We start from the raw sequence: 11,073 nt of genomic DNA on the forward strand, positions 1-11,073 counted from the left end.
GTGGCGCAGGACGGAGCGCTCGCGCTAGGCCATCGGACATTAATCATCTCTTGTCCATCATTCATCACGCCTCATTCTTCGGCTGGCCGCCACGTAACAATATTTTTACCCCAAAAACGCTATTTTTGAAGATTTTTGAAAGTCGTCCCTGAAGCACCTGCTCTAGCCTTACTGGAGGAGTGAACTCGCGTTCAACGCTATTTGAACGAGGCGTCAGATGTCTTGTTTTTGCTAGCACTTCGTTGAGTCTAATAATCACATTTCCGGATTTCATTTTTCTTTTTCTTCGCAGCGACAACTGTCACCTCCAGTCTCACCATGGTATAAAGTATCCTCACATTGATTGCCTTTTCTTTATTTCTACCTCTCTTTGTGTGTGCGGTTTTGCTTCTTTTTGTTTCGTTTTACTTCCACGCGCACATTTTTATGGAAAACGGCACTATATTTTAAGCGCGTGTTTTTTTTTTTTCCGGAACAGAAAGATCGCTGTTTCTCGACTCCCCTACGGCATTGTTACAAGCGGTAGAATTTTTTTACCTAGAATTTTGAGTGATTGCAAACGTCCGTTTTATGCGTCCTGATCATGGAAATCATGATCTGAGAGCGCGATGGCAATTGCACATAGGTAAGCGTGGCGCACAAACAACAATTATTGAATTCACCAAACAGTTAGAAGGTGCACATTATTAGGATAAAGTTTAGTCCATTTCAGTTTTAAAGCAAAAAATGATAGCTTCTTGTGGACGTCCCGAGTTAGTGGCCGTATGGTAGGCAGCGTGTTTCGATCGCATCGGAACGAGTCTTTTCAAAACGTTAGGAAAGAGATAAATTTGGCCCAAAACGCCAAACAAATATATACAACAAAGATAACTAAAGGTTGGAATTATCGGTTTTTATTTTTTGAAAATTCGGTGGTCTTTTTTCGGTTTGTATTTCAGGGCGTTAATTTCGCTTTTTTTCCCCTGCGAATATTTTTTTCACGAATGAAATGCTGGCTTTTTTCGGTGAGTTAATATAGCAATTCTGTGTGGTGAAAAGTCATATAAAGTCGGCCTCGGCATTTTTGTCATCATGGACAATTTATTTACCTGTAGTTAACGTGCAACTGGTAATACTTGGAATTATATTTGCTTATGGGAAAAATTGCTACCGCCATTAAAAGCGTAATTCAAGTTGAATGAGACAGCAGTCAGACAAAAATGGAAGTATAAGTTTCCTTCTAAGACCTAGGTTGACTCGTGGTTGGGTTGTCACGCTGCGTTGAGCGGAGGGCAGGGTCATCGCACGTGGCATGCGTGTTGATGGCAGGGATGGAACTGCCGCTCAGACGTCGCGGTAGCCAAAACTTACTTTTTTGTGGCGTGCTGTTTTTTCGGTTTAAACGGAAAAGTCCAACCGCTAAATATAACTACCAAACAAATATGACATTATTTGGAGCCGACCTGCCATAAAGTCAGCTACATACTAAACACCCAGCTGAACCGCAACACACTAAGCGTTTTGGATTTAAAAAGCTCGAAATGTCGCATTTTGCCCAAACCCGTCGCGACAAACTGCGACCGCTCGCAGGGGAAAATTATACGTGCTTCCTGAATTAAAAAATATGTAAGTCTTGAAGCTAATGCTCAAAGCGCTCGTTCCATGGGCAACAGCTAATTCTTGGTGAGTCTCTCCTCATGACAAACACTGAATACTAAAAGAATACTGTTTACTTCCATAAACCGCTGTTAACTGGGCATTTCAACAGCCAGGATTCGCGCATAGCTTAGCTGCTCGAATCTTTTACATTCATTGCCTTGTTTATAATATTTTTCTACAGGATGTGCCAGGGTCGTTATTATTTCGCCTCCTTCCTGCTACTTTGTTCGGTTGCCTGTCGGCGATTTAGGGTTGTACTGAACAACCGCGTAAGAACTCTTTAAGCCTGGTACAGACCACGTTGAATATTTATATGAGCTAAAACATGATTATTTTTATAACTGCCCTTTACAACGGTGGGGACATCCTTCATGATTTTAGTTCTCACAAAATTTTCTGTCGATAGTCTTGCAATTGGAGTTTTAAATGAACACCTCTATTCCTCACAGTTTTTATCTTTTTTTCTTTGCCGACCTCAAGCTCACAAAATGAGACTAAGGTCAGGTTTAGAGAGGTCGCTTTTGTCCTCCGGAAAAGTGGAGTGAGGGCGCTGAAGTCAACCTCATCTAATAAGGTTGGGTTAGTTTTGGGGTGACCACATTTTATTTGAGGCAGAGATGAGGTTTAAGTGTTAGAGGTCAAATGTGCACCTCTGTTCATTACTGTGTTTAGCTGGATTTGCATAAACAAGGGCAATGAGAGCCGGAAGTGCCGTCTACTCTGAAGACTGAATCTTGCTTGCGTATGGTACTGGTAGTGGGGCTGCCGAAAACTCCTTCTTCATTTTGAACCAACGATGAACTTCTGCTACTCCGATAAACAGCATGTAAGCTATATAGTACTAGTGAACGCAACAAATGACTGCTGAATGCGGAAGTACGTCGAGATGCAGCAGTTGTCATATGTGGTTTCCAGTTTCAGTGCGAAAGCAGTACTTAAAAGCGGCAGGGTTTTAACATAGTTAAAACGAGTAGACATTCGAAAGCAAGTAACCTTGACTGTTCCAACCAAGAACCTTGTGAGAAGCCTCCGGGTTACTCGGGTTAGTTTAGAGGAGCGTCGCGCAAGCGGCAACCAATGGGAGGGTGAACTTGAGGGTCAAGGCTCCTTGCTTTCGCATGTCTACGCGGCTTAACTAGGTTAAAACCGTGCCGCTTTTTTGAGAGATCAGCCTTTGATGATCTCTCAATGCCTGTGGAGGCAATTAGATAGAATTGCAGTCGAGATATTGAAAATAAATTTTGCTGTGCAACATGATTGCCGAATAAATTGCCAAGAGAACACAATACTCATAAACGAAATCCTAAATAGAGACATCAAGGAGCTGTGAGTAGGCACCGAGAAAGAAACGTCGGACGCTGGTCGGACACGTTATAGAGACCTGATGAATACGGTGACAAAGTCGTCACTGCAAGGTCGGAGTGAAGTACCTTTAATTATTCATTACATAATCTTTCACTCAGTTTGTCGGCTAACAATTGCTTGGCGCTGTTACTGCTGGCCAGAGTATTATCAACTTTGTGGTGAAGAAAAACCATGGCATGCACATTCTACACGGACCTCATTTGTGTACGTCCTCTGTTAAACATTCCACCGACAGCGCAAGGCAGCCACATCCGCAAGTACATGCAGTTCTGTTAATTTACATAAGCTAATTTACGTTAATTTACAGCAATGCAACGTCCACAGAGTTTAAGGCGGATTTATGGGACACTCCTTATGCGCCTATTACGTGCACCATTAGTTTTGAACTTCCTTCAATGAGGTATAAGCACTTTTTCCGCAGAAAGATTCTCGCTTGAGGGAGGTGGGATGTAGCTTGCGCCCTGCAAATTTCTTTTTCTTCTGGCTGCGTTCAGCTTGTTTCCTGGAAGAAGCTCATGCGGATGAGGTGAAAACTGACGTCACTAGAGCAATAAACGGTAAACTGCTTTCTAAAGTGCTGCATATAAAGAGCAACCGGAGCCTTTGCAGCGACAGAATTAGTAGAAAACGTTGCGGCAACCATCTTAGACTAAGGGGCATCCCATCTTAGTGCCCAAAAGCATCCCATCTGCTGTATTTCCGCTTACAGCAGTTAGAACTCGCGCGTCAGAGTGTCTTCTAGATGTTGAAATCACGTGAGCGGGAAGCCTTATCACAAATGTAAACGAAAGAGCCCCCAATTCTTGGCCTTTGGTTTTCGATTCAACATCCCCCCTTTTTTCTCACCCTTCCCCCATTTATTTTATTTTATAAGAACCTAATTAACTACCAACTCCAGGATTTACTTTCCTTTGGTGCCTCATGGCGCCATCTATGCAACGCGGGGTATAATACAAGGTCTACGCGTTGTTCATAGGTGGCAGCAGAAGTTGTAAAGAAAAATAGCTCGGGATGTTTTATTTCTACTCGCTCTATATATTCGTCAATATAGAAAAATAAAACCTATTTGAATAATAACTCTTATATACGATCACGCAATATCTCCAGTAAAAGAAATCAAGAAAACGGGCCGGGTTCATGATGAAATTTAAGGAACCAGCGGGAACGTAATCGCCAGCTGCGTATGTTTAAAGCTTCACTTTTAACTGGCTATACTGCTAACTGAGGCTCTAAAGACTAAAACTGAGAATCTAAAATGAGATTCAAAAAATTTTTGAAACTTTCAAACAAACACTGCAAAGCTTTTGGTGTCTATATCCGAACAGTTCTAAGCGCAATCGCGTAATAAAGCTTCTGCTACCAGTACTCCACGTACGGATAAGAGAAATAATATTGGTTTTCGGATCATTTGCATCGAATAGGATTCGCCTCATTCGACGTTCAGAACATGCCCGTTTCAAACGGCTCAGTCGCCAAAGCACACATATATTCTACGAGAACATAACGGGGCCTTAATCGCCCCCCTGTTTGCCTACACAGGTGTTACCTATTAAAAATTGCTGCTATAAAAAAAAGAAATAAATCCAGCTCCTAGTTAGAGTAAAATCCGTAAAAATGTCTGCTCGTTAAGTTTCGCCAAAATACAAAAGAATGGACTCAGTGACGCAGATGGTAAATTCATGTACGAGCAAGGTACAGTCTTTGTTAAAAGTTTAGAGCCAAGGGGGTTTGCTTCTAAGCCTCGCAGTGGGACTCCTGTAACATTCGTGGTAGTCATACCCATTGGAGGAGGCCGGACCAGAAACATTCTTACCTTCAGCAAATTTGGAGCGCTGGAGATGCATTACGAACCAGACAGTGTGCTTCAGAAGCAAACCCCCTGGGCCCCAAACTTTTGAGAAAGGCTGTACTTCAAAATCGAACGCAAAAAGCAATAGTAAAGCTTTTCTTTCACATAATTCAAGGGCATATAAAGATGAAATAAGATTGATATTTTCAGTCTCCGGGAAAACAGAGCGGGAGAACAAACCACACTAGATCAGTCAAGCCTTACGACACACATGGTGATATATTTCATTACTCTTCTTTCCCTGATGTACGTGATTCAAATCTGCAATGCTTTCCTGCTTAAGTTTTTCGAACAACCGGATGTGCTCAAATTTCGAACGTTCCATTAATATTTTCTGTCGAGTGCGTCCAACTTGAGATATGAGATGCCTAGTCTTGTCTTTTGTGCATTGTATTGTTTGCCCTCCCGGTAGCGACGCTCAATTGGGCGTTAAGAGTATCGATAAAAAAAATGGCAATATGGTATTCGCGGTTCATTTTCATATGTGAGGCAGTGAAAGGAATCCGCTGGCTTTCTCGGGACCCGATGAGGCTGACGCTGGACACCTACTTCTTGCTTTTCTTTTTTTTTTTCATAACTTCCAAGAAACAGTCACTGCCCCTACATAACCTGCTCTTGACATTACATTTCTGGAAATTTTGGGATGGTCACTTTGTCACTAGTTCCGATGGTATCTTCAACAAGATTGTGGAATTATTTTAAAACTGCAAATTTAACATCCTCTTTGTTTAAACTTTTCGTGAAATTTCTTCTGGAGATGATTGCCGGATCGTTGACTGAATGCATTTTTTGACCCCGAATCTTAGTGTAGTGGCGGCATATTCTATATTTGGAGTAAGCTCGTGAAATTGATGCTATCGTGGAATTGACTGGATTTTTCCTCAGCACAGAAATAGTAGAAACTCTCAACAGACAGAGCAGACTGGACATAGTCCCTCTACACGGCGTATAAATGTTAATGAAGTTCGCAAGCCATAGGTTGTTTAGTATTAACCGAGCACCTAATGAATAGTTGATTACTTAAATGAACACTGAACGCACTAGGTTTTACAGACAGACTCTGCCCAATTTATTCAACGTAATCCCCCTAAAAGTCGTCGCGGTGCTTTTCGATGGCATACCAAGCGTGTAAAATAAGTGCAAGATAACAGCGACATTTGTAGGAATCTTACCACAATTGCGAGTCAGTCATACTACCGATTACTGAGGATCTGCAAGATCGAATACTCAGTATCTGCGATAGCATAACTCCAGAGTCTCCCCCAACACAATGCCTGAACTTAATCTTGGTCGTGAACGTATCATTCATTTTCTGTGAAACACTCAAGTCATAAATTTATGAGACACGGTCGGCATAATAAATTACTTCCTTAAGTGGTAGATATAAGTTGTATCGCTTCATCTCTGCGTTCTTGTTAACTCTTCACTAAATTAAAGCTCATGCACGCAGACCGGCTCTCGTTAAGAGTCGTTTCTGCATTTATATTAGACGACGGAATAAACCGCTGTAATAATCAACCCATTTCTTCAATAGCACATGCTGGAAATTGCTTAAACATATATTAGGCTGTCATCTATCTCACCGGCTTCAATGAAAAAAAAAACTTAATTCTATATCAGCAAGCTTTTGCACAGACTGTCTCGACAAAAACGCTGCAAGTTTCAGTTGTATTCGATCATACTGCAGCTGTTCGCAATCTGAAAAATTACTAAAAAAAAAAGTCCTGCGTCGGCCGGGAATCGAACCCGGGTCAACTGCTTGGAAGGCAGCTATGCTAACCACTATACCACCGACGCCGACATCTCCAGCGCTATTCCGGGCGCATCATAGCGGTTGCCGAGGCAGCTGCGTAATCTGGAGTAGGTCAGTGGCCGGGCGAGTGGGAGCCGGCTCTGCCAGTAGCTCAGTTCCCGTATGCTTTGGACGGAACTTGAGCCAGCCGTCAGAGTGTCTAATAACTGTATATGTGAAGCGGCATGAGCTTAAAATGACGATGCACTGGATGACCTGACAAATAAGTGTGCTTAATAAAATAAGTATCCTGCTCACTGTATTTACTTTCACCCGTCCATCTGCCGCGCCGACAAGCGTAACAGAGAGATAAAAGGGACATAGGGTGCATCGGCCGAAGAAGAAGGCAGAAAGCGATAGAACTGGTGATTGTAGGTTTTGAAAAAGAAAACTATAAATGCCACTGATTGTCATGAGCGCTAACAATTGCAAGAGTATCGGAACGCCAGTCTCGAGAGGACAGCTCACGCGAGATGCTGCATCTGAGCGAACTGTAGATAACCTAGAATGGCCAGTTGTGCTTCAGAAAACAAGTGAGGGAATGTTTTGCGTTATGGTGCTCAACCGAACCAAGGGACTCTGTGTAAATTTTTGTATAGGTGTATACATGCAGCCAGAGTTGGCGCCTGGGCAGCAGGTTAAAAGAAGTGCCCAGCTCTCGATGGGCATTGATATGCCCGAAACCTAACCCGCTTGTCTACATGATATCCAGTGGGGGAGAACGAACAACATCCTTTCATCACCAGCAGACACTTTTCTGCCGGACTCAAGGCTTTCATTTCCTCTCCTCTTTCCATCGTCGTTGTTCTAGAGTATATAACGCTATGAAGGCAGTAACACTGTTATCTTTCACGCTCACTTCATCACAACTGCTACAGACTTGGACCCTAACTCGAAGTTTCTACCAGTTCATCCCTTCGGTCGGAAGCGACGTGGATATTATATTTATGTGGATGGAAATCACAGCGTTGTTTGCAGCACAAAAGCGAGGAATTTTAACGCAGTAGCCGCATTCGAGATTCTGCCCCCCGCAAAACTACAGCGAATACTGAAACTCACCAGGGAACCTTACAAAGAAATTGAGGTGATATGGGTGCCGGCTCACTGGGGGAATCCGGGAAACGAGGCGGCCCACAACATGGCTCGAGGTTTCGTCAACCGGGTCGGTGGGTCGTCCGTATCGATGGATTACTCCAGGGAGGCGCTGACATCATTTCATGATATTACAACTCATTACAAATTGGAAAGACACAAATTTCCACCACCTCACAAACCGTTGGATATGGCACAAGAGACCACCTGGAGGAGACTACAAACGAGGTCCTTTCTTACCCCCTATCTATTATCAAAAATGTACCCGGATGACTATCCCCGAGTGCAGGTTCTGTGGCGAAACAGCCACGTATGACCACAGACTATGACAATGTAAAGAAAAGCCTCCACCGGAGGATCTAATACGAATTCCTTCTATTGAGCGATGGGAGGCCGCGCTGGTCAACTCGGACCCGGGCATTCAAGCCTTGGCCACCGAGTGGGCCGCTTAGGTCGCCGCCAACATGGTTTGGTGGCCATCTAGCGCGGACCGTCTGCATCTGCATTTTTTACTGAATAAATGTTTTGCAATCCAATTAACGCAGTAGCAAGTGTTTTTTTTTGTGCATCTGAACCGAAAGCTTCTTTTTCTATTTGCGAGCACAGAAAAGAACTAGTCTTCGGGCCACAGTAAGAAAACCATGAATAAGTGATAACACAAGACAACAGCAAGATGAAAGACGCCCGGCTCCCCACCGCGATGAATTAGCATTACAGCAAATGGCGTTGTTAGGTTCCCTTTCATGTTTCGTACCAGTGCGCTACGTTTTCGTCCTATACACACCGTTTACTTCGCTTAACAAATGAGGACACCCTGCACACTTTAGCAGCTGATGTCGCGTGAGATTAAGATTGGACTGTTTCTCTGCACTCTGAACGGGAAGTTTGGCGTCCGCGTTTTTGATTGCAGGTAGTAACAACAGAGCTGCGCTCATTCAGGTCAACCATAAAAACGACAAAGCAGTTACGGTAGACCTGTTCCACGCGTTCTCTCTGGAAACTAGCCACAGCTATAGAAACATGTAAAAAAAATGTTGCCTGGAAAGGGCAACAAGACCATAACAGCCGCATTGAAGAAATTTATATTTGGAGCACGCGGAGGACATTATGGGTCTGCGGGCCTCCAATCTGATCTAACCTCTCGAAAGGCATCTACGCTAGCACTGTGTCACAAACGTTACTTTTTTTTTTGCCGTCAGATAAAAAATGCATTCAGTAATAGTAAGTAACGATATGACTAGCATATGAAACCTAAAACGCAAAAATTGGCTTTGACAGCGGCCGCAGGCGGCAGAAAGTAAGGTGGACTTTAGTATGTTTGTGGTCATAAAAAGGCGGCCGCTGGAACAGAATGGGGTTAATTCGAGGGATATGAGAGAGCTAGTTGCTCTGCAGTGCAAGTGGTAATGCTGATAATGAGAATAATAGCGCTGTCAGTAGCATAGAAGTATGTTCGGGATTGCTTTATAGCCTGTAACACACTTTCTTGTTTGCTGCAGAAGACGGCGATATCATCAGGTACCATGCACTCCAAAGCACGCTAAATAAAATTCAGTACAAATGTGCGCCCGCTGGGAATTCAAACCGAGCCGGTTGCTGGTAATCGCATTAACACTTTTGAGAATTTCCAAAGCGGGATTATAATCAACGCTGTGGCTCAACACAATTTGACTACATCGTGTAAAATACACGCCCTCTTTTAAAGCATGCAAGCAAAACACTCTTTCTAGTGAATGTAACTAGTTAAAAAATCCACTTTTTTGCGTGCCATAGCGCCAAGGATAATAGCGTTTGCGACATTCTAAAAACTGATATGGCTACTAGTAACTTTCGGCTACAAATTTTTGATTGCAACTAGGCGGCTAAACCTACTAGTCAAAAAGTTAATTATTAAAAATTAGTTAAGCATCTTAGTACTCAAGGCGATTCACCTGTTTTCTTGTGTCAGCCAACACTTGTAATACTATGCCGCAAAAGCCAAGTTTTCACGCCTAAAGCCTATTTTTGAAATAATTTTTAATCTTCCCTGATACACCTGGTAGAGCCCTTGTGGTGGAGCCCAAGCGGATTCTCATTTATTTCAACGAGGTGTGATAAGTGTTGTTTTTGCTAGCACTTCGCTGAGTTTAACCTCTAAGTTTCCGTGTTTCGTTCTCCTTTTTTTTTGGAGCGATGACAACTCTTACATCCATTCTAGCCATGGTATAAGTTACCCTCATTTCGATTGCCTTTTGTTCATTTTCGCATTCCTTTTTCTGTGTTCTGTTTGTTTATATTGTTTCGTTTTATTTCCAGGCGCACACGTTTAAAGCGCGTAGCACTGAACTTTAAGCACCCAATTTTGTTTGTTTGTTTTTGCTGCCACAAAACCTTGCTGTTTCTCGACTCCGCACCGGCATTGTTCAAAACACGGTCAAAGATTTTCACCTCGAATTTTGAATCGTTGCATGCGTCCGTTTGGATGCGGCGCGGTGGCAGCTGCACATAAGCAAAAGTGGTGAACCACAAACAAATATTAAATTCACCCACCAGATAGCAATTACACATTTTTAGTATAAAGTTGCGTAAATTTCAGTTTTCACAAACGAAACTGCTACTGCTGTGTCACGTACGCGTCGTCGACGAAAGTTTTAGTGCAACGCCTAACCGCTTCATCCAGAAAAACGAAAAAAACTGTGGCGCCATCTAATGGCAGAAGCTGGGCTCACATGCGAAAGGAGGGTTTTATTTCATCGAAGGGCGTGCTTGAGACAACCTAGACTATAATAAACATGACTAACTGTCCTGCAAGGATCCTAGCTTCTTGGTTATTGGAGAACTCAGTCCTTACTATATAAGCAAATATCTTCAATTTCCACCATAACCTCATCAGACTTTTTGGTGAGTTGTCGGTATACGTTACTCCGAGTTAGTACCTGTATGGTAGGCAACGTGTTTCTATCGCACAGAAATTAGCCTCTTTCAAAAACATTACGAACAGAGGTGAAATTAAGGCAAAACGTTACAGAAACTTATACGACACATATAACTAGAGGTTAGACTTTTAGGTTTTTTTTTTAATTCAGCGGTATTTTTGCGCTTTTTATTTGAGGACGGTACTTTCGTGTTTTTCGGCGAATATAATTTTAAGCGAATGAAATTTTGATCGCTTTCTGTTCTTTAATGCAGCACTTCTGTGCGGTGAAAAGTCATTTAAAGTCTATCTCGATATTTTTGTCCTCCTGGGCAATTTATTTGCTAATAATTAACGTGCACATGGTAATTCTTGGAGCTGTGCTTGCAGCAAAAAATTCTACCCTCATTAAAACACTAACTCTAGTTGAATGAGATAGCCGGC

General features: G+C 42.7%; 1 non-coding gene across 1 annotated transcript; it reads right to left on the reverse strand.

Moving 5' to 3' along the window:
- Nucleotides 1–6,577: 6,577 nt before the first annotated feature.
- Nucleotides 6,578–6,649, reverse strand: TRNAG-UCC (transfer RNA glycine (anticodon UCC)). Its single transcript has one exon. It is a non-coding gene; the product is annotated as a tRNA-Gly (tRNA).
- Between the last annotated feature and the right edge of the window lie 4,424 nt (nucleotides 6,650–11,073).

Source organism: Amblyomma mixtum, chromosome 9 (genome assembly GCF_055824585.1).
Source record: "Amblyomma mixtum isolate Tamu chromosome 9, ASM5582458v1, whole genome shotgun sequence".
Taxonomy (NCBI): Eukaryota; Metazoa; Arthropoda; class Arachnida; order Ixodida; family Ixodidae; genus Amblyomma; species Amblyomma mixtum.